Genomic DNA, 17489 nt, shown 5'->3' with positions numbered 1-17489 from the left:
TGATTTTCCCATGCTCAAGAGTTCAGTGCGGGTCAGGCTGTGAGGGAGTGCAGCATCAGTGAAATCACCTCTATTCACTGAAGCTGTTTTTGCAGCCGGCATGAACTGCTGTTACCTCATCCCTGGCATTTTCCCATGGTCCTGAAGTTACAGCAGTTCATGCCGGCTGCGATAACAGCTTCAGTGAATAGAAGTGATGTCACTGATGCTGTGCTCCCTCACAGCCTGACCCGCACTGAACTCTTGAGTGTGGGAAAATCAGCTGGCATTTTCCCATGCTCGAGTTCATCTGAGTTCAGGCTGTGAGGGAGCGCAGCTTCAGTGACGGCACCGCTAGTCACAGAGTCTGCGCCAGCAGCATTTCATTCATTCCCCAATAGTTTACAGCCGGGGCGGTCACATTAGCACCGCTCCCGGTTGTAAACTGTATATATCCAGATATGGATTATGGCGTGGGACTGAACGCCGGACAGGTATGGGTATATTGTTGGATTGTTATTTTTTCTTTATTACAGGAGATCGAGGGCATCACGTGGATTAGCAGTATAATAAAGATGGCAAAACTGTGTGGTGTATGATTTCATTAAAATACTTTATTCTTACTATGTGGTGTTTATTTAACAGTTTACCAACTATAGGAAAAGTAATGGATAGGTGTCTTATTCAATGTGTATATATCTATTCTATTATACCCTATTCTATACTGTACGCAGCAGGTCATTTGCCGGCTTTTAATCTATCTAATATATCTATCTATCTATCTATCTATCTATCTATCTATCTATCTATCTATCTATCTATCTATCTATCTATCTATCTCTATATATATATATATTTTTTTTTTTAATTAAATGTTGTGTGCAGTTGTGTATTACAATGCGAATTTAACATGAGTTTCCGAGATTCCGCCTAAAAATACTAAAATTCTAAGCTTCTGTGCTGCTTAAAAAAGTCCTTTTACCTCAGGAATGCCTTTTGCTGACCAGCTGGACTTTTACCTTGAGAACGACTATGACTCTTTGGAAGAATGGATTGGAAAAGATCACCCCAAACTCTCAAAGATTACCAAGCAAAGGAAAAAGAAAAAAGTTAAAAATCACAAGATTGGGTTCTTTGTTATCGATTTTATTCCGCATATACAGGTCCTTCTCAAAAAATTAGCATATAGTGTTAAATTTCATTATTTACCATAATGTAATGATTACAATTAAACTTTCATATATTATAGATTCATTATCCACCAACTGAAATTTGTCAGGTCTTTTATTGTTTTAATACTGATGATTTTGGCATACAACTCCTGATAACCCAAAAAACCTGTCTCAATAAATTAGCATATCAAGAAAAGGTTCTCTAAATGACCTATTACCCTAATCTTCTGAATCAACTAATTAACTCTAAACACATGCAAAAGATACCCGAGGCTTTTAAAAACTCCCTGCCTGGTTCATTACTCAAAACCCCCATCATGGGTAAGACTAGCGACCTGACAGATGTCAAGAAGGCCATCATTGACACCCTCAAGCAAGAGGGTAAGACCCAGAAAGAAATTTCTCAACAAATAGGCTGTTCCCAGAGTGCTGTATCAAGGCACCTCAATGGTAAGTCTGTTGGAAGGAAACAATGTGGCAGAAAACGCTGTACAACGAGAAGAGGTGACCGGACCCTGAGGAAGATTGTGGAGAAGGACCGATTCCAGACCTTGGGGAACCTGAGGAAGCAGTGGACTGAGTCTGGCGTGTGCAGGAAATGGGCTACAGGTGCCGCATTCCCCAGGTAAAGCCACTTTTGAACCATAAACAGCGGCAGAAGCGCCTGACCTGGGCTACAGAGAAGCAGCACTGGACTGTTGCTAAGTGGTCCCAAGTACTTTTTTCTGATGAAAGCAAATTTTGCATGTCATTCGGAAATCAAGGTGCCAGAGTCTGGAGGAAGACTGGGGAGAAGGAAATGCCAAAATGCCTGAAGTCCAGTGTCAAGTACCCACAGTCAGTGATGGTGTGGGGTGCCATGTCAGCTGCTGGTGTTGGTCCACTGTATTTCATCAAGGGCAGGGTCAATGCAGCTAGCTATCAGGAGATTTTGGAGCACTTCATGCTTCCATCGGCTGAAATGCTTTATGGAGATGAAGATTTCATTTTTCAGCACGACCTGGCACCTGCTCACAGTGCCAAAACCACTGGTAAATGGTTTACTGACCATGGTATTACTGTGCTCAATTGGCCTGCCAACTCTCCTGACCTGAACCCCATAGAGAATCTGTGGGATAGTGTGAAGAGAAAGTTGAGAGACGCAAGACCCAACACTCTGGATGAGCTTAAGGCCGCTATTGAAGCATCCTGGGCCTCCATAACATCTCAGCAGTGTCGCAGGCTGATTGCCTCCATGCCACGCCGCATTGAAGCAGTCATTTCTGCCAAAGGATTCCCGACCAAGTATTGAGTGCATAACTGAACATTATTATTTGATGGTTTTTTTGTTTGGTATTAAAAAACACTTTTATTTGATTGGTCGGGTGAAATATGCTAATTTATTGAGACAGGTTTTTTGGGTTATCAGGAGTTGTATGCCAAAATCATCAGTATTAAAACAATAAAAGACCTGACAAATTTCAGTTGGTGGATAATGAATCTATAATATATGAAAGTTTAATTGTAATCATCACATTATGGTAAATAATGAAATTTAACACTATATGCTAATTTTTTGAGAAGGACCTGTAGCTTGCATTGAAAATCTGCATCACCTGTCTGAACTATCAGCGCTCTGAAGGCACAGAATTACACAACAGTTCACCCTGTATCAATGTATTCTGTCCACCACGTCCCTCTGGCCTGATCAGTTCACAGATGATGACCAGAAATTCACACAGCAAAACAGTGGGCCATAGCTCGCCAAAATGTTAAAGGACGGGATTCCTGTCAGGGAGAGACTAGGTGAGCAAGAGCTAATAACCCGGGCCCCTGCAGTTTCCCTCAGACTAGGGAAATCCTGACTGACCCTCTACCTGGAGTTTACACTGAAGGTGTGCATGTCCAGGCCTCGAACCTCACCCTGTCTCCTGAGCTCAGCCCTAGGCTGAAACCTCCGCCCACCACCCAGTGAAGATGTTATTCCCCAATACCCACAGATAGCACAGACAAGGATAAAGGAAAATATACATGATGCTGCAGTCACTCAGGAATACACTATAAATGTGCAGGGCAAAATAAATACAAATATAGGAAGAAGTAAATAAGACAAAGGAAAATACACCACCAGCAACGAATCTCCAACCACCAGCTCTCCTCACCAGACCGAGATAACAACGCACAAGACAGAAGCTATAATCGGCGACGCTCAAAGATCAGGAGAACTATTTAAAGGCAGTGGGCATGGCCCAGCTTCCAATCCAAGGATTAGGTAAATTAACCCCGGAACAGCTAGATAAAATCTAGCAGACGCCAAAGAGCAAATAGTGGTCAAAAGCGGAATTACCGCTGTCTGTCGGACGACCTGGTCTGATGACATGACAGTACCCCGCCTTCTACGAGGGACCCCAGGGCCCTCACGGCTAATAGGACCTGGCCTGTCCGGATGACGGCAGTGAAACAACCTGACCAGCCGGTCAGCATGAACGTCCGAGGCTGGTACCCAGGACCTCTCCTCAGGCCCATAACCACGCCAATGTACCAAGTACTGTAAAGTGCGACGCACTACACGAGAGTCAACCACCTTGGAGACTTCAAACTCCAAATTACCATCCACCAAGACTGGAGGTGGCATAGGCGCCGCGTCCACAGAACCCACCACCTTCTTTAGAAGAGACCTGTGGAACACGTTGTGTATCTTATACACCGTAGGGAGCTCCAATCGGTACGCTACTGGGTTAATGACGGCGGTGACCCTAAATGGACCAATAAACCGTGGACCCAATTTAAAGGATGGTATTTTGAGTCTTATGTTTTTTGTGGATAACCACACCCAGTCATCCACACTCAGGTCCGGACCTGGCACACGCCTACCATCAGCCACACGTTTGTACCTAGCACCCACACTCAACAGGCGCTGTTTAACTCTCCTCCAGACTGATGACAATTGTGTTTCCTAACTGGTCCTCCTCTGGAACGCCGGAAGAGCCCCTCTGACTCAAGGTACAAAATTGAGGATGTAGCCCGTAAACACAAAAAAACGGAGACTCCCCAGACGACTCCTGGCGGTGATTATTGATGGCAAACTCAGCCAAAGGAAGAAAGGTAGACCACTCCTCCTGGTTATCAGAGACAAAGCAGCGTAAGTACTGTTCCAAATTTTGGTTCATACGCTCAGTCTGACCATTTGACTGAGGATGAAACGCTGAAGAATGAGATAACTTGATTCCCAGCCGTGAGCAAAACGCTCTCCAAAATTTTGCCACAAACTGAGACCCCCTATCAGACACGATGTCAGACGGAACCCCATGAAGTCTGACCACCTCCTGCACAAATACTTGGGCCAGAGTCTTAGCGTTAGGCAACGCAGGCAAAGACACAAAGTGCGACATTTTAGAAAACCGATCAACAATCACCAAGATGATCATGTTTCCAGCTGATGAGGGCAAATCAGTGATGAAATCCATGGAGATTTCTGTCCATGGCTTACTAGGTACCTCAAGAGGAAGTAGTGTGCCAACAGGACCGGAGCGAGGCGTCTTAGCCCTAGCGCACGTGGTACAAGCTGACACGTATGAGACCACGTCCTGTAGGATCTTGGGCCACCAAAACCGACGTGACACCAACTCCAAGGTACCTCTAACCCCTGGGTGACCAGCCAGGACAGCATCATGATGCTCCGCCAAGACCTTTAGGCAGAGATGAAGCGGTACAAAAGATTTGTTGACGGGAAGCTCAGATGGTACCTCCTCCTGTGCCTCGGCAATCTCAGCCTCAACCTCGGTAGTGAGAGCCGAAACCACAACACCCTTTTGGAGGATGGGTACTGGATCTTCCCGAGGTTCTCCCCCTGGAAAACACCTGGACAGAGCATCCGCCTTAGTGTTTTTAGACCCCGGTCTGTAAGTGACCACAAAATTGAACCGCGTGAAAAACAATGCCCAGCGAGCCTGCCTGGGGGACAGATGCTTGGCAGACTCCAAATACAGCAGATTCTTATGATCGGTAATAACAGTTACCTGATGTACCGACCCCTCCAAGAAGTGTCGCCATTCCTCAAAGGCCAACTTAATTGCCAACAACTCCCTGTTGCCGATATCGTAGTTACGTTCGGCAGGACGACAGTTTCTTGGAGAAATAGGCGCACGGACGTAAACCACTCAAAGATGAGCCTTGAGATAGTACCGCCCCCACACCTACCTCATACGCATCGACTTCCACAACAAAAGGTTTTGATACGTCTGGCTGCACAAGAATGGGGGCTGAAACAAAACTGTTCTTAAGAAATTCAAATGCGCGCACAGCAGCCTCAGGCCAAACGGAGAAATTGGTACCCTTTTTAGTCATGTCAGTTAGCGGTTTAGCAATGATGGAAAAATCCTTGATAAATTTCCTATAGTAGTTAGAAAACCCAAGGAACCGCTGAAGTGCTTTCAGGTTATCGGGACGTTCCCAACGCAGCACCGCCTGCACCTTAGCGGCGTCCATTTTAAAACCAGAAGCAGACACAATATAACCCAAGAAAGGCAACTCTTGAACAGAAAATACACATTTTTCAAGTTTAGCATACAGCTTATTCTCTCTGAGAAGCTGTAACACCTGCCGGACATGATCTAAATGAGTATCACGGTCGCAAGAATATATGAGAATGTCATCTAGGTACACGATAACAAATTTCCCCAAAACATGCGAGAACACATCATTGATGAAATGTTGGAACACTGCAGGTGCGTTAGTCAACCCAAACGGCATCACCAAATTTTCAAAATGACCCTCAGGGGTTAAAAGCCGTCTTCCACTCATCACCTTGACGGACTCTTATGAGATTGTACGCCCCCCTGAGGTCAAGCTTGGTAAACCACTTAGCACCTGCCACCTGGTTGAACCAATCTGGTATCAGAGGCATAGGGTATGGATCACGAACCGTAATCTGGTTCAACTCCCTGAAATCCAAACACAGGCATAATCCGCCATCTTTCTTCTTCACGAAGAAGAACCCTGCTGCCACCGGCGAGGATGACGGCCTGATGTGCCCTTTGCTCAAGCTTTCAGCAATGTAATCTTTTAACGCTTGTCTCTCCGGACCGGAGATGTTAAACATCCTTGCTTTACGCAATTTGGCCCCTGGTTTAAACCTGATAGAACAGTCATAAGGACGATGTGGCGGCAACTCTGAACAACCCTTCTCAGAGAACACATCCACAAAATCCTGAAGTGACTCCGGAACGCTTGAAGTCACTGCAGCCACACATGTGGCCAGGCAATTCTCCTGGCAGAACTCGCTCCACCGAATTATGTCCTGAGTTTTCCAGTCAATTACCGGGTTGTGCATAGACAACCAAGGAAAACCCAAAACCACCTGAGCAGGAAGATTCCTGAGCACCTTACATGTAACCCGCTTGGAATGTAGAACTCCAATGTGGAGTTTCACCTCAGCCACAAATTCAGTAATCTCCCCCTGAGAGAGAGGAGCAGCATTGATGGTGACCACGTGGATAGGATGAGACAGTTTTTCAATCCTAAAGCCTGCTGTGCGCGCAAACTCCTCATCAATGAGATTTGTGGCTGAACCACTATCCACAAAAACAGTAATTGGCAGCTCACTGCCAGCAACAAAAACCTTAGCAGGGAGCATGCACTGAGAAACCACCATGGAGGATATACATAAGCTCAGACTGGTCTCCTCCACACCCTCTGAGCTTAGAAGTTTTCCGCCGTTGCGTTTTTCTTAGGCAGCAGAGGACAGATGTTAATAAAATGACCCGTTTTACCACAGTAAAAACAGGCTCCTTGCTTCCTGAGCTCAGGGACTGGACGCTTCACATGTGACACCCCTGCGATTTGCATAGGCTCCGTGGGCTCACCTGCAGCAACCTCACGTGAACCTAAACCCTCTCCCATAGGCGGTGTCACATGCTCCCCCTGATGCAAACGGCGATCAATGCGGACAACCAGACTCATGGCGGAATCTAGAGAAGCAGGAGTCTCGTACATCAGAAGGGCTTTTTTAACCCTTCCAGAAATCCCATGTATAAACTGACTCCGCAATGCTGGATCATTCCATTGTGTATCGATCGCCCAGCGACGAAATTCAGAACAGTAATCCTCTGCAACTCGCTCCCCCTGGCGAATAGAGCGTATCTTAGATTCTGCTAGAGCCATTTTGTCAGGTTCATCGTAGATTTTCCCAAGACAGGAAAAAAAACTCTCCACAGAGTCAAATGCAGCAGAATCAGATGGCAAAGAAAACGCCCATGCTTGGGGATCCCCACTCACCAATGACAACACCAGGCCCACATGCTGATCCTCATTACCTGAAGATATCGGGCACATACGGAAATATAGTTTGCAAGCTTCACGAAAAGAAACAAGTTTACTGCGTTCCCCAGCAAATTTTTCAGGCAAAGGAAATTTAGGCTCAGCAACTCTTCCTGTCGCTCCAGCTTGCACATTAGACACTGCAAGTCCCTGTTGCTGTACTGCCCCCCTTAACTCCGTGACCTGTAGGGACAGCGCCTTCAACTGGCGGGTTATGGAAGTCATGGGATCCATGACAAAACACACAAAAAAACCCCTTTTTTTTTTTTGTGTTGTTGGGCCGATTATATTGTCAGAGAGAGACTAGGTCAGCGAGAGCTAATAACCCGGGCCCCTGCAGTTTCCCTCAGACTAGGGAAATCCTGACTGACCCTCTACCTGGAGTTTACACTGAAGGTGTGCATGTCCAGGCCTCGAACCTCACCCTGTCTCCTGAGCTCAGCCCTAGGCTGAAACCTCCGCCCACCACCCAGTGAAGATGTTATTCCCCAATACCCACAGATAGCACAGACAAGGATAAAGGAAAATATACATGACGCCGCAGTCACTCAGGAATACACTATAAATGTGCAGGGCAAAATAAATACAAATATAGGAAGGAGTAAATAAGACAAAGGAAAATACACCACCAGCAACGAATCTCCAACCACCAGCTCTCCTCACCAGACCGAGATAACAACGCACAAGACAGAAGCTATAATCGGCGACGCCCAAAGATCAGGAGAACTATTTAAAGGCAGTGGGCATGGCCCAGCTTCCAATCCAAGGATTAGGTAAATTAACCCCGGAACAGCTAGATAAAATCTAGCAGACGCCAAAGAGCAAATAGTGGTCAAAAGCGGAATTACCGCTGTCTGTCGGACGACCTGGTCTGAACAGCGTCCGACATGACAATTCCCTCCTAAAATAACTAAACTTATATCTATAAGGGGAACTCTCCCTGCACCTCTATTGAGGTCCAATATTAACTATTAACGCTGAACTTGACTATTTGTCAGGACTCTGAACATTTTTTATTACCTTTTGTGCATTACTGCCCTTTTCCATGATGGCGTTTTTGGTCTCATGTGCACTGTGTCTTCCTGCTATAAAACTCCACCCCAGCCTTCAGTCTGTGCAGAGTATTCTGCCTTGCATCCAGCTCCTCACTCTGATGACTCCCTGACTATATACCTGCTCCTGTGAACCTGTGTGGTGATCCTGCTACTCTGCTCTGAGTTCCTGCTGCATATACCAGTTTCCAGTAATCCTCCTTCATCTGCTGCTCGTGTTTACTTCCATCTGCATTTGCTGGACATGTAAGCTGTTGCTGCTCTGCAAAAACCTGAGACTATTACCCAGGCCTCCCTGGTTGAGCTAAGATATTATTTGAACTGCCTTATAAGCATATCTATCTGTGTTTGGACTAAAACAAGGACTTATTCGTGTCAAGTATCATCAAGAATAATTGTGCTTCATAGACTTTCTGCATGATTGCATTTTCCTCTGAAGTTTCCTATAGACTGCTAAGCTGCGTTTAATATTTACTCCAAGTGTTGTGGACTTGAGTTTCTCTCTGCACCTGTTTGAATCACCGTGTGATAATATAGACTTTACCACTTATAAAACTGTGTCCTGTAGTTGTCTTGTTCCATGCAAAGAGTCTCCTGAGTTATCCCCTATAATTATTACAGGATACTCTAGCCACAAAATAGGAGACTGCTGGAACAATGACTGCAGAGAGCAGATTAGAGCAGGTATTTTCCATAATTAGATCACTGCAGAAAGATGTGGAAGGTCTGCAAAAGAAGTTTGGGAGCTTTGAACACAATCAACAAGTGTTTGGACAGACTTTGCAGGACTTAAGCACCCGCATGGCAGCCCAGGAAAACAAACTTGCTGGCATAGAGTCCCAGTATGGACGGGCTTTTCAGGACATAAGCACGCAAATAGCTGCACAAGCGACTTTACCCTCTGGGCAACCGCCACCAGCTAGCCCACCTAAGTTGCCCCTATTCAGATTTAATGGTGATCGTGACAAATTTCATGGCTTTGTGAATCAATGTATGCTATATTTTGATGTGCATGCTGACCATTTTCCTAATGATAGATCCAAAGTATTGTGTGTAATAATGCTGCTGACCGCACGAGCGCTCGCCTGGACGAATCCAATGATTGAGTCTCGTGACCCACGGTTAAATAACTTGGATGATTTCTTGGCTGCTATGGCATTAATGTTTGATGACCCTAATCGCCGTGCAACCGCTGAATCTGCTTTATTGTCTTTATGCCAGGCTAAACGTTCTGTTATAGAGTATGCTACTGAATTAAGGAGATTAGCGGTAGATACCAATTGGGACAGTTATGCACAATTGCCTATTTTTAAAAGGGGTCTGTCTAGTATTGTAAAAGATGAACTAGCTCACTCTGAGTCACGACAAGAGCTAGAGACATTTAAACAGCATTGTGTGTGCACAGACATTCGCCTTACTGAGCGTAGGCAGAAGTTTGCTGCATATAACCGTATTTCTAACTTTTCCCTTCCTTCCAAAGAGCCTGCAGGTAAAACATCTCGGGAGGAGGAGGCAGTGCCCATGCAAATTGATTCCGTTCAGAGGCGCGAGATCAATGAGCGCCGGGAGCATCGCCTTCGTGAAAGTCTGTTTCTACTGCGGCCAGTCTGACCACTTCTTGATCAATTGTCCTAAGTGTCCTAGACGGCCTAACAAGGTGCTAGCAGCAGTAGGGGAGTATGACAACTGTGATGATGAATCTGACATCTCTGAATGTAGCCTGCCTTTAAATGCTGTATTCCATTCACTTTCTATGACTTCACCCCCCAAGGAGCTTAAGGAAAAGAACTCTCACTGTTCTCTCCCTATTAAGATCCTGTGTTCAGGACAGTGGATTTCCAGTGCAGCTATGATTGACTCTGGTGCAGGTGGCAATTTCATGGATATTGCATTTGCCAAGGAACATGGTATTGAAATTCAGCAAAGAGCCTCTCCAATTACCATTGAAACAGTGGATGGGTCACCTTCAATCTCTGGGCCTGTGGATCAGAAGACCGTACCCCTTGAAATTGTGTTGGAGCCTAATCATCAGGAGCAACTTTCTTTCTTGCTAATTTCTTCTCATTTTCCTGTGATTTTAGGCATTCCTTGGTGGCGTTCTCAGAACCCAATTATCAACGGGGAGACCAAGGAGATTATCTTTCCAACAAGGAGCAACTCAGCGTTAACAGAATTTGTCCCTGAGTCCACGGCTACGGAACCACATGTACAGGTATTTTCTTTACCTCCAGCATATAAAGAGTTCTCTGACATCTGTGACAAGAAGAATGCAGATCAGCTTCCTCCACACAGGCATTATGACTGTCCCATTGAGCTGCTTCCTGGGGCAGCTATTCCTTTTGGTAACGTATACCCTTTGGCGGCACCTGAGCTTCAAGCCTTAAAGGAGTATATTGATGAAAATCTGGCCAAAGGCATCATACGTCCTTCTTCCTCACTAGCAGGGGCAGCACCTATATATTTTTTTTTTAAAGAAGGATGGGACCCTGAGACCCTGTGTTGACTATCGGGAACTCAATAAGGTAACCGTACGAAACCGTTACCCTTTACCTCTGATTCCTGAATTACTGGAAAGAGTCCGCCATGCTAAGGTGTTCTCTAAACTGGATCTTCGTGGGGCTTATAATTTGGTGCGTATTCGTCCAGGGGATGAGTGGAAGACAGCATTCAGATGCCGGTATGGACACTTTGAATATCTTGTGATGCCCTTCAGGCTTTGTAATGCCCCTGCATCTTTTCAACACCTTGCTAATGACATTTTCAGAGATTTGTTGGACCAGTTTGTGGTGAGCTATTTGGACGATATACTAATCTTTTCTGACTCTTTACAGGAACATGAAGAACATGTCAAAACTGTTTTAAGACGTCTGAAAGAGAACCATCTGTATATTAAGCAGGAAAAATGCGATTTCCATTATTCTGAGATACAGTTCTTAGGTTATATCATCTCTCCCTAGGGGCTGAACATGGAATCTGGTAAGATTCAGGCTATCCTTGACTGGCCGGTACCCAAGAACGTTAAGGAGGTCCAACGTTTTATTGGTTTTGCAAATTTCTACAGACGCTTCATTCGAAATTTTTCTGATATTTTCCGTCCCATTACTTCCTTGACAAAGAAGGAAAAGCCCTTTAGGTGGTCATCACAGGCTCAAGAAGCTTTTGATTGGCTTAAGATCTGTTTCACATCAGCACCGCTGTTGATACACCCAGATCCAACACTTTCTTTCATTGTGGAGGTGGATGCTTCTGATAATGCTTTGGGGGCTATTCTCTCCCAAAGAACTGGAGAGAAGAGTCTGCTACATCCTTGTGCTTTCTTTTCCCGTAAACTAACCTCAGCAGAGAATAATTGCGACGTGGGAGACAAGGAATTGCTGGCTATTGTTGCGGCTTTCAATGAATGGAGGCATCATCTGCAAGGAGCTGCACAACAGATCATAGTGCTAACTGACCATCACAATTTAGAGTTCCTTAGATCCCCTAGATGTCTTTCTCCTCTTCAGGCTCGTTGGAACTTATTTTTAAATCAATTTAACTTTGTTATCTCGTACCGTCCAGGTTCTTGTAATGGGAAGGCTGATGCTTTATCCCGAATCCATGCTGCGGATTCCGTACCTGGAGCCCCGTCCAATACCATTCTATCTGATGCCAATTTCATCGGAGTTATCCACGATCAGGACTTGTGGAAGGAGTGCAGGGAGGCCTATGACGGTGATGTATTTCTGGCCAACCCACCTGTGGATATTAATCTTGACTTTAAGGGTGGCATGTGGTTCAGAGATCGACGTATCTACGTCCCTGAGGTCATCCGTCTGCAGATCCTCAAGTTGGTACATGACTCCAAGTTGGCTGGTCACAGGGGGGTACAGAAGACACAAGAGTTCCTGAGCCGATTCTTCTGGTGGCCAACTTGCCTGAAGGATACTAATGACTATGTTCTCTCTTGTGAGGTATGTGCTCGTTACAAGACTCCTCATGTGGCACCTACGGGTCTTCTACAACCATTACCTGTTCCGTCCCGCCCTTGGGGGTCTATATCAATGGACTTTATTGTGGAGCTGCCTACATCGGGGGGCATGAATACAATCATGGTGGTGCTTGATTGCCTGACTAAAGCTGCTCATTTTGTTCCGTGCACCGGCCTCCCCTCAGCTAAAGATACAGTGAACTTGGTTATACAGAATGTCTTTCGGTTGCATGGGGTTCCGGATGAGATCATCTCTGACCATGGAGTACAGTTCACTTCAAGATTCTGGAAGGGGTTTTGCTCTGCACTCAATATTAATGTCTGTCTCTCTTCCGCTTGTCATCCCCAGACAAATGGTCAGACTGAGCGTACCAACCAGACGCTGCAACAATATCTAAGATGCTATGTCAGCCATCTCCAGGATGATTGGTTGGAGTTGCTGCCGTTAGCCGAATTTTCATATAACAATTCTCAGAGCGCCTCCACTAAATTTACACCTTTCTTTGCCAATCTGGGTTATCATCTGTGTATCTTTCCTAGGTCTCCAATTAATTCTCCGGTTCCGGCAGTGGAGGAAAGGCTGACTGCGATGAGGCAAAATCTGGAGGTTCTGAAGGAATCCCTGACCACTGCTCAAGAACGTTATAAGAGATTGGCTGATAGATTCTGTACACCTGCACCCATGTTCAATGTAGGAGATTCCGTGTGGTTAGGAACTAAGAATCTGAAGTTAAAAGATCCTTCACAAAAACAGAAATTCATTGGCCCTTTCAAGATCAACGGTATTGTGAGCTCTGTGGCCTGCTGCCTAGGACTATGAAGGTACATCCAGTTTTTCATGTATCTTTACTAAAGCCTGTATCTCCTAACACCTTCCAGGGACGTGTTGTGCCACCTCCTCAGCCTGTGATGATTGATGGGCAAGAACAATTTGTGGTGGAGGAAATTGTTGATTCCTGGATTCGCAGGAATCGGCTCCAATATCTGATAAGATGGCAGGGATATCCCCCTGAGGAAGACTCTTTGGAACCTGTGGAAAACATCAATGCCCAACAGAAGATTTCTCATTTTCATCAGAGATTCCCTGAGAAACCAGGTCCAGGATCGTCCTGAGGCCGCTTCTAAGGAGGGAGTAATGTCAGGACTCTGAACATTTTTTATTACCTTTTGTGCATTACTGCCCTTTTCCAAGATGGCGTTTTTGGTCTCATGTGCACTGTGTCTTCCTGCTATAAAACTCCACCCCAGCCTTCAGTCTGTGCTAGAGTATTCTGCCTTGCATCCAGCTCCTGACTCTGATGACTCCCTGGCTATATACCTGCTCCCGTGAACCTGTGTGGTGATCCTGCTACTCTGCTCTGAGTTCCTGCTGCATATACCAGTTTCCAGTAATCTTCTTTCATCTGCTGCTCGTGTTTACTTCCATCTGCATTTGCTGGACATGTAAGCTGTTGCTGCTCTGCAAAAACCTGAGACTATAACCCAGGCCTCCCTGGTTGAGCTAAGATATTATTTGAACTGCCTTATAAGCATATATATCTGTGTTTGGACTAAAAGAAGGACTTATTCGTGTCGTGGATTCTTTACTGTAAGAGCAGTGAGACTATGGAACTCTCTGCCGTATGATGTTGTAATGAGTGATTCGTTACTTAAATTTAAGAGGGGACTGGATACCTTTCTGGAAAAGTATAATGTTACAGGGTATATACACTAGATTCCTTGATAGGGCGTTGATCCAGGGAATTAATCTGATTGCCGTATGTGGAGTCGGGAAGGAATTTTTTTTCCCCAATGTGGAGCTTACTCTTTGTCACATGGTTTTTTTTTGCCTTCCTCTGGATCAACATGTTAGGGCATGTTAGGTAAGGGTTGAACTAGATGGACTTAAAGTCTTCCTTCAACCTTAATAACTATGTAACTATGTAACTAAGTATCCTCAAGAATAATTGTGCTTCATAGACTTTCTGCGTGATTGCATTTTCCTATGAAGTTTTCTATAGACTGCTAAGCTGCGTTTAATATTTACTCCAAGTGTTGTGGACTTGAGTTTCTCTCTGCACCTGTTTGAATCACCGTGTGATAATATAGACTTTACCACTTATAAAACTGTGTCCTGTAGTTGTCTTGTTCCATGCAAAGAGTCTCCTGAGTTATCCCCTATAATTATTACACTATTAATTATTAATGTCCTCTTAATATGCCTCAACGTTATCTTTTCCTTTATATTATATACTGAGACAAAACCATGTATCAATAAAGGATATTTATTACACACACACACAAGTCTGCAGTTTATTACATACATATAAATTTATACCCAAGCTGGCGACTATAAATATATATATATATATATATATATATATATATATATATATATACTAGATGGCAGCCCGATTCTAAAGAATCGGGAGTCTAGAATCCATATATACTTTATTTATTCAAATGTAAACATAATACAATTAATAAATAATAGTAAGAAAGAACAAAAAATGGCTGCACTCACCAGCTCTTGACAATTCTTGACAGTACGGCACATTTCTGATTGGTCGCTCGCGGCAGGCGGCAACCAATCAGAAAAGTGCCGCGCACCACGAAGGCATATATCTTTGTCCACCCCGAGCGGGTGTAGGACGCTGGTGACGTCACTTATCTCCGGACATTATCTCCGGACAAAGCCACGGAAGTTGGCACAAATTGCCGGAAGTAGTATTCTAGGCAATTATATATAGATTTTAATGTTATCAGTGTTTACCTTTGAACGTTTATATTGTATTGTCCTGTCACCAGCCATGTGTACGATTATCGTCCGAAAGCCTCTCTGGAACCAATAATCACTCCATGTAAAGGTATCTTTATAAGTTAAAGATTCAGAATACTATGACTTTTATCATATCCTGAACAGTCAAGTTTTTTATGAACCGTTAAGGTTTTCTGGTTGAAGTAAAAAAAACTCTGAGTGTTTACAGTTTGAAACCATAAAATGTTGAAAAATTATGTCATTCTTGAGTATATCACTCAATGGTGCTCATAAACGTGTCAAATTTGATCTATAATATACTTTAATATACGTTACTTTAATCTTTAATATACTTAAGAACAGGGCCCCAGACATCACACAGGGGGTCTGAAACACCGCACAGTGGTCCAAAATATCGCTGTGCTCTGCCTGGGGCCCCATATGCTGCCTGGGGCCCCTGTGCTCTGCCTGGGGCCCCATATGCTGCCTGGGGCCCCTGTGCTCTGCCTGGGGCCCCTGTGCCCTGCCTGGGGCCCCATGTTCTGCCTGGGGCCCCTGTGCTTTGCCTGGGGCCACTGTGCTCTGCCTGGGGCCCCATATGCTGCCTGGGGCCCCTGTGCTCTGCCTGGGGCCCCATATGCTGCCTGGGGCCCCTGTGCTCTGCCTGGGGCCCCATAGGCTGCCTGGGGCCCCTGTGCTCTACCTGGGACCACTGTGCTCTGCCTGGGGCCCCATATGCTGCCTGGGGCCCCTGTGCTCTGCCTGGGGCCCCATGTTCTGCCTGGGGCCACTGTGCTCTGCCTGGGGCCACATAGGCTGCCTGGGGCCCCTGTGCTCTGCCTGGGACCACTGTGCTCTGCCTGGGGCCCCATATGCTGCCTGGGGCCCCTGTGCTCTGCCTGGGGCCACTGTGCTCTGCCTGGGGCCCCATATGCTGCCTGGGGCCCCTGTGCTCTGCCTGGGGCCCCATATGCTGCCTGGGGCCCCTGTGCTCTGCCTGGGGCCCCTGTGCTCTGCCTGGGGCCCCATGTTCTGCCTGGGGCCCCGTGCTCTGCCTGGGGACACTGTGCTCTGCCTGGGGCCCCATGTTCAGCCTGGGGCCACTGTGCTCTGCCTGGGGCCCCTGTGCTCTGCCTGGGACCACTGTGCTCTGCCTGGGGCCCCATATGCTGCCTGGGGCTACTGTGCTCTGCCTGGGGCCCCTGTGCTCTGCCTGGGGCCCCATATGCTGCCTGGGGCCACTGTGCTCTGCCTGGGGCCCCATATGCTGCCTGGGGCCCCTGTGCTCTGCCTGGGGCCCCATATGCTGCCTGGGGCCCCTGTGCTCTGCCTGGGGCCCCTGTGCTCTTCCTGGGGCCCCATGTCCTGCCTGGGGCCCCTGTGCTCTGCCTGGGGCCACTGTGGTCTGCCTGGGGCCCCATATGCTGCCTGGGGCCCCTGTGCTCTGCCTGGGGCCCCTGTGCTCTGCCTGGGGCCCCTGTGCTCTGCCTGGGGCCCCATATGCTGCCTGGGGCCCCTGTGCTCTACCTGGGGCCCCTGTGCTCTGCCTGGGGCCCCATGTTCTGCCTGGGGCCCCTGTGCTCTGCCTGGGGCCACTGTGCTCTGCCTGGGGCCCCATATGCTGCCTGGGGCCCCTGTGCTCTGCCTGGGTGTAGGACACTGGTGACGTCACTTATCTCCGGACATTAGCTCCGGACATTAGCTCCGGACATTATCTCCGGACATTAGCTCCGGACATTATCTCCGGACATTAGCTCCGGACAAAGCCACGGAAGTTGGCACAAATTGCAGGAAGTAGTAATCTAGGCAATTATATATTAGATGGGCATTTCCTGAAGGAAATACATGGTGCTTGAACAGCGCTACCAGCTTTACAGCAGCACTTTATACACACGGGACTGGGGGGCGCGCTTACTTTTGCACCCGGGGCGCGCTTACTTTTGCACCCGGGGGCGCACTTACTTTTGCACCCGGAGGCGCACTTTTGCACCCGGGGGCGCACTTACTTTTGCACCCGGGGGCGCACTTACTTTTGCAGCCGGGGGCGCACTTACTTTTGCACCCGGGGGCGCACTTACTTTTGCACCCGGGGGCGCACTTACTTTTGCACCCGGGGGCGCACTTACTTTTGCACCCGGGGGCGCACTTACTTTTGGGGCCGCACTTACTTTTGGTGGGCGGGGCTCCTCGGCCTCCGATTTGGTTGGTGGGGCCCCTCGTCCTCCGATTTGGTGGGTGGGGACCCTCGGCCTCCGATTTGGTGGGCGGGGACCCTCGGCCTCCGA

The sequence above is a fragment of the Ranitomeya variabilis genome, chromosome 3, assembly GCF_051348905.1.
Source record: "Ranitomeya variabilis isolate aRanVar5 chromosome 3, aRanVar5.hap1, whole genome shotgun sequence".
Lineage (NCBI taxonomy): Eukaryota > Metazoa > Chordata > Amphibia > Anura > Dendrobatidae > Ranitomeya > Ranitomeya variabilis.
This window is presented reverse-complemented; position numbering follows the sequence as displayed.